A 15,286-nucleotide genomic window follows, 5' to 3' on the forward strand; every position below is an offset into this window, starting at 1 on the left:
GAGTAGATGAGATTGAATGTGACGACTCCAGCCCTGTACAAGAGTCACTGGCCCATTAAATGAATGTGCACAGCTACTTCTTAATGCTTTCCCTAAGTAATCAATTTCTGAAAATACCAAATAATTTTAAAACAGCCCTGTCTGACCTCACTCTCCAGTGATGCTGGATCAGCCCTTGCTGATTTGCGTACCTAGTTTTAAATCAATCAGATTTGACATTTTTGGTTTTGTGTTTCTTTCCCTTGCCTACTCCTGTACCTATGCCCTTCCCTTGGCAATATTAAATGGTAACTGCCCTCACTCAAGGTTAGGACCCCAAAATGTAGCTTAATATTTATAGGTCTGGACATCTTTTGAAAGAGCAGCAGAGGAATGTAAATACCATTGCAAGAGGCTAGAACATTCTGATGCTGTACTAAGGTTTGATTTCTATCCATATAAAAATACCCAGGATGCCCAGAGCCTGAACATAGATGGAACTTGAGAAAGAGAAACTATCAGCCTGAAGTATCTTCTTTCAGACTTTCAAATAGAATGTGATTCAGGAAAAAAAGGTTAAAAAAATCTGATTTGAGCCTCCTTTCTCTTTTTGACTAATTAACTTCTCCAGATCAAAAGTAATTTTTCCAGTTTCCTAGCTCATAGCAGATAATATTTGTGAAAGAGTTTCATAGAATCTCATTTTAAGTATGTAATATAACCTTCCTATTTGTTTCTTTCTTTTTGGTCTCTATCCCCTCTTACTACTTTTTCCCTTTCTTTATTCTCCTCATACTCTTACTCTGCCTCCTATTCTTCCTGCCTCTTGTCATCATTCTTGTTTTGAATATAAGTATTGTGTATTTGGTTTGGATTAAATATTTGTGTCCCTTCCCAAAATTCATATGTTGAAACCTAATTCCCAATACAATAGTGGTTGGAGTTGGGACCTTTGGGAAGTAACTAGGCCATGAGGGTAGCGCGTTCATGAATGGGATTAGTGACCTTATAAGAGATCCCAGAGACTCCCCTCACCCCCTTCTGCCATGTAAGAACACAGAAAGAGGATGACCATCTATGAACCAGAAAGCAGGCCCTTGCCAGATACTGAATCTGCCAGCACCTTGATGTTAGACTTACCAGCCTTCAGAATTGTCAGAAATAAATTTCTGTTGTTTATAAGTGACCCAATGTATGATATTTTATAATAGCAACTTGAACAGACTAAGTAAGAATCATAATGTATCTTAGTAAGTATGGAATACTGGGAGTACAGGAAAAGGACTTACCATAGAAAATTATAAGAATTCATGATTTCCTATTGGGCAGAAGGGCGAGTCAAGGTTAGTAAGATCAATTTAGTAATATTAGTAAGATTAAAAGTGATGCTCTGTTAAAAAATAATTAAAATGCTTTAGATAAGGAAAGAAATTGCCTTGACAGAGGAGAAGATGGCAATTCAGGGGAAAAAAAATGGATTCTTAGGAAGCAAGCTGATAGTGAATACTTAATTGTGACAATACGGGATGTGACAATATAGGAGTAAATGGTTGTCAAACACTGGATCACACAGAGGCTCTGTGTTTGTTCTAAAATTGCTAGAAAGAATGAGATACCTGTTCGATATACACAGTCATAACAAGTATTAAGAGGAAGTCTCATAAGTCTGGAGGACTTCCAGGTTGGGGTATAGCTAAAATGACTGCTAGAATAAAACAATGACATGGATATGATTTATGTTAACTGTTGGTGGCAACAATCCAAATGAGGTTTGTATAAAATGTTGACCAAATAAGGAGCTGAAACCAGTGATGAGCTATAGCAGAAATCAGCAAACCACAGCCTGTGGGTTGAATCCAACTAGCTAAGTGGTTTTATATAGTTTCTGAGTAAATTGTTTCAATAGTTTTAAGTGATTAAAAAAAAAAAAAAGAATACTCTTGTGACACCTAAAAATTATATGAAATTTAAATTTCAGTGTTCATAAATAAAGTTTTATTAAACCACTGCAATGCTTTTTTTTTTTTTTTTTGTCTGCTTTTATGCTACAGTGGAAGAATTTAGTGGTTGCAACAGAGACTCTATGGCCTGCAAAGCCTAAAATATTTACTATCTGGTTCTTTACAGAAAAAATGTTTTCAACTCCTCATCTGTGGGTTCTGCTTTTGGGGATGCTGGATTCTTGTCCATATATTTAATTCAATTAAACAGATATTTATTGAATGGCTACTATTTCCAGTGATACTTACTGTAATATCTGAAATTAGATTGTAAATGTCTGTTCCTTTGGAAATTCTTTGATAAACAGTAATTAATATAAGACTTTACCATAAGCCCAGTATTAGGAATGATACAAAGAGCTAATCATGAGAAGTCTATCTAAGTTTTCAAGGTTCAGATAAAGTCAGGGCATGGTAAAAGAAGAGCACACTGTCAATTTTGGATAAGAGGTGTCAGAAAACATGGCACCTTCCAGGAATGAGAACACATTTGATATGACCCAAACATGGGCTACGTGCAAACTGGAATGGCAGAACCAAGGTTAAAAGAAAAAAGTCAATTTGGCCAGATGATGAGGAACCTTCATGTGATGCTACGAATTTGGATTTTGATGAAGGATGATGATTTATTTTTCTTTTTTTATTTTAGATTTATTGTGAAGGAGAGTGAGACTGACACACATTTCAGAGAAAGAATCAATGAACTTAGCTACAGACTGGATGTGGGTGATGAGGAGACAGATGTAGGGAGGGTCCTGGATGGGGTGACTGCATGGGTGATGGTCTTCCTAAGATGGTATATCAAAGTGGGGAGCAAGAGGGTGGGGAGAATGAGATTTATCATGGTAGGTTTCATTGGCCCATGAACATTCATGGGTACAGATTGAAGCACAGGGAAGAGGTGTCTCTAAGTGGATAAGAAGGGTTGAGAATTATCAGTGCACAATGGGAGCTGAAGCCATGAGAGGAATGGTACTACCAAGGAATGCAGATAAAATGCAAAGCAAGGGGATCAGGGGGAGTAATTAGAAAACTAATACTATTGAAGAGTTCTCAAAGGGATATAACATCAAGTCTTCCTTAAACCTCCTTAAGACTTGAAATCTTGTGGAACTGAGAACTCGGCTATGCACCTTAGTACATGAGTAAAAGGGAAAAATATTTGTAAATGGGTACATGCATGTCACCAGGGATGACTCTAGCCACACTCATGACTTTGGTGAGAGTCCTTCCTGTATTCTTGATTCCCTAATAATAAGCTTAATTTCCTAAAGCTAAAAATAAAAATAAAAATCTTATACAAAGCAGGCTAACATGAACTTGCCCACTGCTCCTGGGGCAGCAACCTCTCCTCCAGCCCCAATTAGTTACATTGTCCTTTCTTGATTCCTCCCCCAGTTTCAGAAGCTGATCATATTTTGTTTTCCACCATCTCCCTTTATGTCTTCCTTTGCCAGTTGCTAAGCACTCCCTTGTTGCTAAGTGGGATATGAGCACTTAATTTACTCCATTCTTTTTTCTCATACCAGATTTTAGAAATTGCAGATCCTGTTTAATCAATGTGTAAATGCAATGCTTTTGATGTATTTTTCCTAAGAGCAATATTTTGATCATTCTTAATGATACTTAATGAAGTCACCGCATGATTTCTGATTGTACCTAATTGAAGCTTGTGACTTGCATTTCAATATTATCATCTTACAGCTTTAGGTCTATGAGATGAAACTTTTCCAGGGCCCAAAAATATTAGAAAACATGAAGAACTGATGTTTCATTTTAAATCAAAAATTATTCCAGAATAGATGTATGTACATGTGGATGTATATATGCATATATACATATATATATATGAACTTAAAGGGAAACAAATAAATTTCACAAAATGCGTTTCATGTGTTGATGATAAAGGGAACAACATCTTTGATAAAGAGGAAGTTTAACCACTAGTTTTATGTCTTATAAAGGAATCTAAAGGCCTTTAATATTAATACTTTTATATGAACTGCATGCTGAACTACATATGGAGTCCAACACGCAAGCAAATCTGAAACCAAGTCCCCCTAAAACCAAGTTCCTCTGCTGAGTTTATGATTAACCTCTCTATCTAAAATGCCACTCCCTTTCTTGTCCAACACCTGTTTCCCTCAAGATTGAGGTGTATCAGAGAAAAGGGGGGATTGAAACTGAGCAGGACCTGGCCTCCCCAGGTACAAAAGCTTTTTTCTGTGTCCCTTGTTTCTTGTTTGTAGGAAAAAGGTTTCAGCCTCCTAGACCTTCCTTGAGTTCCAAAGGGCAGATTCAAACAGTTACTCATGAGGCGTGAGGGAATGTAGAAACAAAGGAAAGGCATCAAGAAACAATAGTGCAGCAGTGGGGCAGGGTCCTGGTTCCTCCTCAAGAGGAGTGCATGACAATCTGATACACATCTCTGAGTTCTTCTATGGGAACTAAGGCCCCCACCCAGGTGGAGGATGGTAACTTCAGGCTGAGCACAAGCACATGGATCCCTGACTGGTTGGAATCAGAATGCTGATGAGTGAGATTCCCAGAACACTGCCCTGTTACCTCACTATGAACCAATCAAATGAAGGTCACACACCCTAAAGACCTCCCCCCGCCTCCAATTTTGCCTATAAAAATTCTTCCCCCAGAAATATCAACTAACAACTAACAACTATTTTGGCTCTTTTGAGCTTGAGCTGCCCTGTTCTCCTTGCTTGGTCCTGTAATAAACCTTTCTCTGCTCCAAATTCCAACTCCAATGTTTTGGTTTGTTTGGCCTCACTGTGTGTCAACAACATATCATGGCCCTTGAAAAAGATAATAAATTGGGTTAGCTTTCTTGAAGCCTCTTCTGGAGACCCAGTCTCAATGATTAAGTGCCTGGAAACCATGATACCAAAATTTTAACTAGCCCCAAACTTAATCTCAAACTGTTAATTTTGCTTCTCTTTCATTAAAATGAGTCTTTCATGTGACCCATTCCCCTTGGGTCCTTTTCTTTGCTACAGGACAGGGGATGGTAATGGCTTAATCAGAGACAATAGCCCCTGCTAATATGTTAACTAGCTAATATATGAATCCTCCTAGGATAACACGTTAGCCTTGACCCAGCTTTAAAAAAAAAAAAAAAAAAAAAGAACGATAGCTCCACTAGATGCCCTTAAGGAATAATACCATTACAGCAACTTAACCCCATGGCAGGCCAGTGGGGGAGCTACTTAAGGGCAGCTTTTAACATATTTGATATAATATAGTTGTCTTCATATTGGGTCAATTGTAGAAAAAAACAGCAATTGTGGTGCTGACAGAAATCAATTCCACTAGTTTCTTCTAATACCTCTCTCAGAGATTTCCATGAAGAATCATAAAGCATATCCAAAGCATAGATTTTGCATAACATCTTGTAAGAGTAGAGAAACCACCAGAGTCAAAGGAAGGAAATACTTCTATCATCAACATCACTTTTCTTCTTCATGCTTTTCCTAGAAATTAAGTGTTTACAAAGATATTTCAAATGAATACTCATTTTTTTAGTCACCTGGTGAGAATGTTGGCAATTCTTCCTATGTTACAAAAAGGGAAATGAAGGTCTAGATAATTTAAATTGAATAAAGTCTGAAATTTAGTAAATATGAAAGCTGAGACTCAAATTGAAGACTTTTAGTTGCAAGGCTGGGGCTTCTATCTGTTTATACAAGTATTTACCATCTTTACTCCTCAGAGAGTTTGGTGGGAGTCAGGTATAACCAGTACATATATGTTCTCTGTTGGCTTAAAAAAAATGCACAACCTAAATTTGAAATATGTGTTTTATTCAGCGGACTTACTGAGGACTTAATCCAGGGATACAGCCTCTCGGATAGCTCTGAGGACTGTTCCAAAGAGGTAAAGGAGGACTCAGGATATACAGAAAATTTTTGCAAAAAAAAATCCCAGGTAGTTGAACATCAAAAGATTAATGCTAATTAAAGAAAAACAAACATCTCAAGTTAATGAATTTAGCACTTTTCTGTGTATGGGAAGATGCAAGGATCTGGGCTTAATGAAATTTTTCTTCTGATATTCACCTTAACTATCTAGGGCCAGTGTCCTGTTTTGCTATATCCTGAATCCCCTCAGGGTGCACCATCCAGGTGGCTGCAGTGGCTGATGCCTTGATGGCCGCAACATTCTTTGCTTACTGATATGACAACATTCTTGGTCCACAAATCATGCCAACTGGTTGCGCTTGATTTCTGGAGCAATGACTCCCACCTTCACCTCCCTCCAGCCTCTGTCTTTCAAACTCCGTAGAGAAAGAGGAGTTACATCATATCACTATAAGAGGCAGTTAGACACTATAGTATGACTAGCAGTAGCAGTCATAGAAGTATAGAATAACTATTATCATCCTTATCATTGCTTGGATAAGCATTTGTGGATTAGGTTAAGATTCTACTGAAAAATGCATTTCAACTTCCGAACTGTCTCACGTGTGGACATTAGACAAATTGCCTGGTTATGTCTTAGGGAATGCCTGCATAAAATAGTATCATCAAGGCACTTAGAGTTTAAATACGGAGACAGCATACAAAAAAGTCCGTTATGACCCAGAGCAAACACTCTAAATAAAAGCATTGTAAGGATTCAGGAAAGAAAGGGAACACTTACCACATTTAAGGCATTTTTCTAAATTATTTACCTGGGTTACCTTGTTTAATCTTCTTAATAAAGCTAGGAGACAGGTACTGTTATTATCTTCATTTTACAAATCAGGAAACTGGGACTTAGAAGGTAAGCAAATGGCCCAAGTCACCTGGGAGTTAAGCAGCCAAGGCAAGATTTGAAGCCAGGCACCAACCTTCTGAACACAGGCTGTGCATTCACCCTCCCTAGCCTTGACCTACATTCACTCAGATTAAGAGTGAATCAAACTGGGAGGAAATCAAGAGGAACATTTGTTTAAAATTCTTATAATCTACTTTGAGAGAGTGATGGAACATTGTTTAAATTACAGTAGTACTAGGTGTTCTCATATTTCTTGAACCTATACAAAACGTTTATTAACTGGTCATTACTGATTTAGAAGTAATTCTCGAATGCACTGTCTTGGTTACTATTTTTCTCAGCTCTGTGAATAAAGATTTAGAGATTCTCAAACTTTAATTTGCATCACCTGGGTAATTTGTTAAAAGCAAATTCTGATTCAGTAGATCTGGAGTCTGAGAGTCTGCATTTCTAACAAGTTTCCAGGTAATGCTGATATTGCTGGTCCACGGGTCACTCTTTAAGGATAAAGGTTATAGAAGACATTATTCTTACAGGTAGATGATGGAAAGCTAGTAGAAGAATGAATTCTTGAACCATTTCAATTATGAGAGTTTGAATGGCTTTAAGATTTCAAAACCACCTTAAATATCTGCAATAATGTGCTCAAACTGAAAAGATAACATTTAATTGAGAAGAATACATAAAGGAATGTTTAGTGCATTGCTTAAAAACAATGCATAAGTGAAAAAACTTACTGATTAATAAACTTTCTCAAAGTCTCTTAGCCTGTGGATGGTCCAGCTGGGATCTAAACCCATTTAGATCTGACTCCAGAGTTAATTATCACACCGACTGTGCAAACTCTCTCTGAAAGTGTACAGATTAGCACATGTGTGCAAGCTTTATCCTAGGACACAGAAGGTTATTCAACCAGGGCTAACAGCATGTGAGAGGAGAAATGAGGTGGTATAATGCCAAGAAAAAAATAAACAAAAAATGAAAGACAATAATAGTTCTGTTGAGCCCTTGCACTCACAATTAGACTACCTCTGGAGTGTTATATTTACTTACAAGCCACAGTTTAGGTATGATATTTACAACATGAAATATTTTCAGACAAGAGGAAAAGTCATTTTAGAGGGTCTGGACATATGTCATAGGAGTTATTGAAAGAGCCAGTGATATTCAGAGTGGAGGAGAACATATTTACTGAGGGATGTGAGAACAAACTTACTGACAATATAGTTTAGTGGCAGATAGTGAAGAAGGAAGTAAAATTATTCTATGCCTCTCCAGAGAATAGCATTAGAACTAATGCATGGAGGTTGTAGCAAAGCAAAGTTCAGCTGCATATGAAATATCAACATTGGAAGTACTTAACCGGAGGCCCGCCAAAGCTCTTCCAATAATCAGTTGAGATCCAAATCCTGTGTGAGAGTTAGGATTGGATGACCTGTAAAGACTCACCTCTAAGTCTTCCTGCATAAATACTAGGAACTTAGGGATCTTACGGCCGAGTCATTCCACAATACTGTACTCAAGAAGCAGTTCAGCAGCCAGAAGTTTAACAAATAATTCCATTATTTAGTTACACATCTTGAAGGATGTTAAAGGAGATCTAATTTATGACCCACTTAAAATACTGTAAAAATCACTCCCCTTCTCTCCAATCTTTTTACACACCATAACTACTAAAAACATCCCACATGCCCTAAACCACAGACATTTCTGCTCCAGACCAGCCACAGATAGCATTTATTTTCCCTCTCTCCTACCTCCTTCCAGCAAAAAAGAATTCTTCCTTTTTAGAAGGAGGAAAAAGGGGAAGTGGATCAGAGAAGTTTAAAACAAAAAAGTTTCCTTTAGCTGGACGAAAGGGAGAAGTAGGCATCGCTTCACAGGTATACAGAGGTGGAAGATTTGAAAATTCTTTGTTCTGGTTTGCTCTGACTGATGTCCAGCTTAGAACCCCGTGTATTTTTATTTGGGTGGAGGGATAGTGTTGCCGGAGAGATTAGGAGGAGGAGCATGTAAAGAGCTGCTATGTTCCCTCTCAGATTTATGGGATGAAAACACAATTATCACTAACAAAATAGAATCCTCACTTCCTTCAACTCTACCACCTTACACACTGTCTGCAAAAAAAAGATAAAATAGCAATCTAAAATCCTGTAACTGTCAAATCACCTTCCTTTTCTTTAAGATGTAACTCACTTGTTTGAAGAAATTGATCATCATTTGATGACCATAGAATTTCTCCTTGGCTATAAAACAAAATCTGCAGAGATTGTGACAGTTAAAAAAAAAATCAATATTTCAGTCAATTTGCTGAGTACCGACTATGTGTTCAGTCATCTAATTGGTGTCCTGAGAGGATGTAAGAGAGAGAAAAGACCTGGTCTTCTGTGGGCTGTGTTTTAAGTTCAGTGCTAGCTTTGCAGGGTTAAATTCTAGTTCTAAGCCCTTTAAAATGTGATTTTCCTGTGTTTGTGTGTGATCATGTCTGTATATGTGAGTATGTTTATGTATACGGAATGGTAGTAATGAAACAAAGACAGAACCACACTGCAGGATTCTTTTCTTTAACAACTTTGTGCTAGACATCGGTTTAAGGGTTAGAGTTAGAGGCCTTAGTTCTGGAAATCTATGTGTTTATTTAGCAAGAAGCTTCTGTAAGTATAATAAAGTCTAATAAACTCTTGCAGATTTCTACACCACATGCAACTATTTGGCGATGTACCAATGTGTACATCTCAGCAGAACTTGGGGTAGTGTCTTTTGTAATGGCTCTATTGATAATGGCTAATGCACTGTCACCAAAGCATCATATAGACCATGATAGATACACCTACTGTATACATAATGCTGATTGAGTATTGCACACTGTAAGGAAAATGGCTCCTAAACATCCCAGATGTCTTTTTTGTCCTCTTGTCTTTCTCTTTTTCTCCGCATGTGTTTGTTCACAGTGTCACAGCACTATGTAAATAACTGCACTGGGGCATGTGAATGGATTGACATCCCTGTCATTTTTGTTGGTAGTTCTAGGGACAATTCCCTTGAACAATGAAAAGTAGAAGTTTAGATGGTCCAATGAACAAAAGTTGTGTGCCAAATTTAGAAGAAAAATGAAGACAATAGGAAACAGATAACATTCCTGAGGCCTAATTTGTTAGGCTCCGTGAGACAGCTCATGATATAGTTGAGGACACTGGGTTGGGAGTTTGAACACCTGAGTTCTTGTCCTGGATGGCTATCAACTACTGGTGTGACCTTGGGCAAGTTGCTTAACTTTTCTGAATTTCCAAATCTCAATATCCACTTCTGGGTTTCATATTCTTTGTTTGAGTTTGTTGATTCTATCAGAAAGTCATTTAGCAACCATTCATTGATTTTTTTTTTTTTTAAGTAGTGTCCTTTATGGTGTGGAAAATATTAAAAGATAAAAGGCATTGTTCTTGCTTCACTTGAAATCTAATTCATTAGATAAAGCATAAATCCAAAAACCACAAAGTACATAAGCAAAGGCTTGTGCTTGAGTTCAGGTAGTGTAATGTGTAAGCATCGAGTTACCAGACAGTAATGAACATGGTAGAAATCTGTGTGGAGGAGGTTGATGAGAATAATTCAGATGTCCCAAGTTTATGACTTCCTCCAGTCCAGACCACAGAGGGAGACTGTGCGAGGGTTCCCTGCCTCTGATCTCAATGCCCAACTTCTCTGTGAAGTCTCACTTCTCCACAAAGTAATTTTCTCTCTTATTTCCTTCGCATAACATGTACCCTGATCACCAAAACACCTGCCTGATACTAGTCATACTTTGTCACGGAGGTTAGGAACACTATTTCTAGCTCTATTTTTTAAGACTTTATTTTTTAGAGAAGTTTTAGGTTTACAATAAAATTGAGAGGAAGGTGCAGAGACTTCTCATATCCCTCCTGCTCCCACACATGCATAGCATCCCACAATATCAACATCATTCACCAGAGTGGTAAATCTTTTACCAAGGAGGAGCCTACATTGATACATCACAATTACCCAAAGTCCATAGTTTACCTTAATGGTGCTGGACACTCTCTGGGTTGGGAAAATATATAAAGAAATGTATCCATCATCATAATATCATACAGAGTATTTTTGCTGCCCTAAAAGTCATCTATGCTGTACCTATCCATGTCCTTCCCTGCACCCCACCATAGGCAACCACAGATCTTTACAGTGTATCCATGGTTTTGCTTTTTCCAGAAGGTCATATAGTTGGAAGCATACAGTATGTAGTCGGATTGGCTTCTTTTACTTAGTAATATGCATTTAAGTTTCCTCGTTGTCTTTTCATGCCTTACAGCTCATTTCTTTTTATTGCTGAATAATATTCCATTGTCTGGATGTACCAGAGTTTATTTATCCATTCACCTACTGAAGGACATCATGGTTGTCTAGCCTTATTTTAAAGTGTAAAAGTTTAGACATTAGCAAAGGATTGGGGATGTGACTTGGGAGCAATAAATCACTGAAACTCTAGGAATCACACAATGGAATCAATAGGCTTTTTTTTTTTTATCATTACAATCCCTACCATTAGGAAATAATTTCTTGATTGCAAATTAATGGGTGTAAAATTAAGCCTTTTCCAGATATTCTGTTCTCTTTAGGGTTAAGCTGCTTATAAGCAGAAGCTTCAAACTTACATATATCTTATGTGGTGGAGTTCCAGAAGACTGGTCCTGTGAACCAGAACTACCCTGAGGCCTTCAGCATAGCCCAAGAAGGCATGTTATGATTCACTCTTTGTCAAAATCTGATGGACTCTCTCTCTCAGGACCTGTCAGAATTTTAAGCAGCCGTGGGGGCTGCAGCAGTTAGTTAATAAAGCTACATTGTTCCTGATAAATTTTACTCACCTCATTTCTCCTCTTGGCTGGGAAAGTCACCTAAATCCCATCTCTTCTAGCATCTTATTCTTGGATAAGAGGATATTTGTTTCCTCTCCTGTTCTATTTCTGAATTATGCCTGGCATGGTTAGGAGAGAACATTTACTCTTAGCATCCTTTTCTTATGGTGAACCTTTATATATATATGTATATATATACCTTTCTAAATTAAGTTTCCTAGTTCTTAAGTTTTGTCTCTATCTCTCCCTCCTCTCTCTCTGTCCACACACATACACACATCACAAATACACAAATACTTTTACTTTAATCAAGCCTGATCTCTTTCTTTGGGATGACTTTATGGCACCTTTTACCTGCCTTTCCTACTCTGTCTCTCTTCTAATTATTCTCATTCATGCCATTAAACCTTATTCAATCTGCATCTCTGTTAATTAATGTATTTATTCAATACATCAACTTAACAATCAGGAAATATTAATTGGGTATCACTCAGGCACAGAACATTCTGCCCGGTACTATAGGACTCTAAATATATAACATTTCATTTCTTCAAGACTGTATGTTTAATTTGGATAGACCAGAGAACATAAAAGAACAGTAAATCAGTTTTCCTGGTTATCAAGAACTCTCATAGATCTTCCCTCTGTAGATCTTCAAAATCATGAGGCAGTTATTATTATCATCTTTACATTACAGGTTAATATAATGAAGCTCAGGATAAATGAGGTACTTGAGGATAATGGGCCAACAAAAAGTTCAATCCCTTTTCTGTTGATACCAAAGTTTAATTCCACTGTTCATGCTGCTTCCTAGAAAATAATAAATAACAAAAAATCATACCAACCGGCAGTCTATAATTAAGCTCCAATTCAGGTGCTGTCAATAATCCTTCAAGCTCAGAGAAGAGAGACACCACTATAGGTTTAAGGGTCAGGGGAAGCCTCCTGAACCCAAAGGAAATCAAATAAAGCATCAGTTGCCAATATTACAAGCCAGGGGGACTTTTCAAAAGAAGAGAGGAGAGTGTAATAAAAATATTGAGGCAGGAATATATGAGATTTACTTGAGGAATAAAGAATACCTAATGTCAATTGAGGCTTACTCTGTCCAGGTAGCATCCCAAAAGTACTTCCAGAATGATTACCTTTCTACAGATAAGGGATCTAAGAAACAATTACTCACTGTTTCACAACAGAACAATGGTTTAAATTCAGTTAGCCTTGATCCAGAGCTGATGCACATGTCAACTACTGCCATGCCGCACCACTTCTTCAATCGTTGGTGAGGTGGAATACATATACATATGAAAAAAAATCTAGAACACAGCCTCAGTTTACATACTCTTACTTTTGTCTTCTGAATTTATTTGTGGCTTTTAGTTAACTGTACTTGCACTGTTTTTGATGTAAGGTAGTGATTGGTTGCCTTTTTAAACCATTTACCCAGCTCATCTCTACCATTTTTCTAGATTCCACATATATGCGTTAATATATGATATTTGTTTTTCTATTTCTGATTTACTTCACTCTGTATGACAGTCTCTAGGTCCATCTACTTCTGCTTTGCAAGGCAGAAATAGAGACACAGACGTAGAGAAAAAACATATGGACACCAAGGGGGGAAAAGGGGGGTGGGATGAATTCGGAGATTGGGACTGACATACATATACTCATATGTATAAAATAGATAACAAATGAGAATCCGGTGTATAGCACAGGGGACTCCACTTTGCTGTACAGTAGAAACTAACACAACATTGTAAAACAACTATACCCCAATTAAAAAGGAAATTACCCTTCACATTCACATTACAGTGCATTTATTTCTTACTAGAGTCCTGTAATACAGAAAAAGCAGCTACAATTCCTATTTTAATGGAAAGTAGAATAAAATGACATACCCTGGGGTCATGAAGTACCAACTTTGCTCTCTGATTTTTACTGCCTCTCATGCACTGTCAGTTGGCTGAATCACAATCTACTAGGAGATGCCACCGTCTCAGTGCTTCTCACTTTCTCTTCTGTCTCTATATCTGGCTCTGACATGGTCCTCTCAAGATGCAGAATATCTGAAAGAGGACTGGGATGCATTCGCTTAAATTGTAACTCTGAGTGAGGCAGAATTGGAGAAAATGGGGAAAAAGGAAATTTCTATTGCCATTGGGAGCATTTACCGGAAGCTATTGTACCTGAGTGATTCAGTGGCCCAAAAATTCTTCTAGAAGGCTAAGCCACTGCATCCCATGACAACCATTCCACTGGGCAGGGGATGGACCCTGAAGGAAGCTGCAGGAAAAAAAATCTATTATGAACAAAATAAGCTGCACACCTAAGCTTTTGACTCGTTATCGACTCAATTGGCTATATCCCCTACAGAATTTTGTGTTTCAATTAAAATTGGAGAAAGAGAGAGAAGGGGGATAAAAAGTACAAAACCTTAGGAGATTTCAAGCAATAATAGACTTTTACCCTATTAGTAGGTCTAATTTTCAAGAACTTTATCACCTCCACAATCTGTCAGCACTGTTTTTCTTTCCTTTCTTCTCCTGGAACAATTATAGGAAAGCAGTCTGGAAGGGTAGTCAGGCCTGGCTGAATGGCACCTGGAGGCCGAGACACAATGTTCAGGGCAAGCCCTGGGCATTCAGAACTGAGAAAAGTTTTCCATCTTCATACTCATTATGGCACAGTCCTCTTTAAAGCAGAAATGCCCGCCAAACCCCAAGTATGCACATCCCATAATGAAGACAAATGTCCCCTGGAAGTGAGTTCAAACGGGAATTTGTTTTGCTATGGAATTTTATTGCCTTCTAATTAGAGTGACGTTTTGTCAGTCTTTTTATATCTGTAATCAAACCAGAGGTGTGGAGGTAAAAGCCCCTCTGTATCCGGCCCCTTCCAGAGCTGATTCATTGAGTAGGGGTGAATAGCATTCCCTTTTTTTATTGAAGTAGAGTTGATTTACAATGTTGTGGCAATCTCTGCTGTACAGCAAAGTGACTCAGTCATACACATATAGACATTCTTCTTTTATATTATTTTCCATTATGATATCACAGGATACTGAATATAGTTCCCTGTGCTATATGTTAGGACCTTGTTGTTTATCCAGTCTAAATGTAATAGTTTGCATCTACCGACCCCAAACTCCCAGTCCATCCCTCTCCCCCCCCAGCCTTGGCAACCACTAGTCTGTTCTCTATGTCTATGAATCAATTTCTGTTTTGTAGATAGGTTCATTTGTGCCTTATTTTAGATTCCACATATAAGTGATATCATATGGTATTTGTCTTTCTCTTTCTGACTTATTTCACTTAGTATGATAATCTCTAGTTGCATCCCTGTTGCTGCAAATGGCATTATTTCATTCCTTTTTATGGCTGAGTAATATTCTATTGTATATATGCACCACATCTTTTTACCCATTCTTCTGTCAATAGACATTTAGGTTGTTTCCATGCTCTGGCTATTGTGAACAGTGCTGCTATGAACATAGGGGTGCATGTATCTTTTTGAATTATAGTTTTGTCACGGTGTATTCCCAGAAGTGGGATTACCATTCCTTTTTGATAGTTCTCATCTTCACAGCCTGACTGTTACTGAGGTTGTTACTGGTAAAAGATGCCAGAAATAAAACAGTCTGTGTTCTGATATGTCTCTTAA

General features: G+C 37.7%; 1 long non-coding RNA gene across 1 annotated transcript in view; it reads left to right on the plus strand.

The window, feature by feature from the left end:
• Positions 1 to 15,286, plus strand: part of LOC309639221 — a 1,112,218-nt gene that overhangs the window by 673,315 nt on the left and 423,617 nt on the right. The gene's annotated exons all lie outside the window — the stretch shown is intronic.

The sequence above is a fragment of the Balaenoptera physalus genome (assembly GCF_965194825.1).
Source record: "Balaenoptera physalus genome assembly, chromosome: 12".
In the NCBI taxonomy this organism is placed as follows: Eukaryota; Metazoa; Chordata; class Mammalia; order Artiodactyla; family Balaenopteridae; genus Balaenoptera; species Balaenoptera physalus.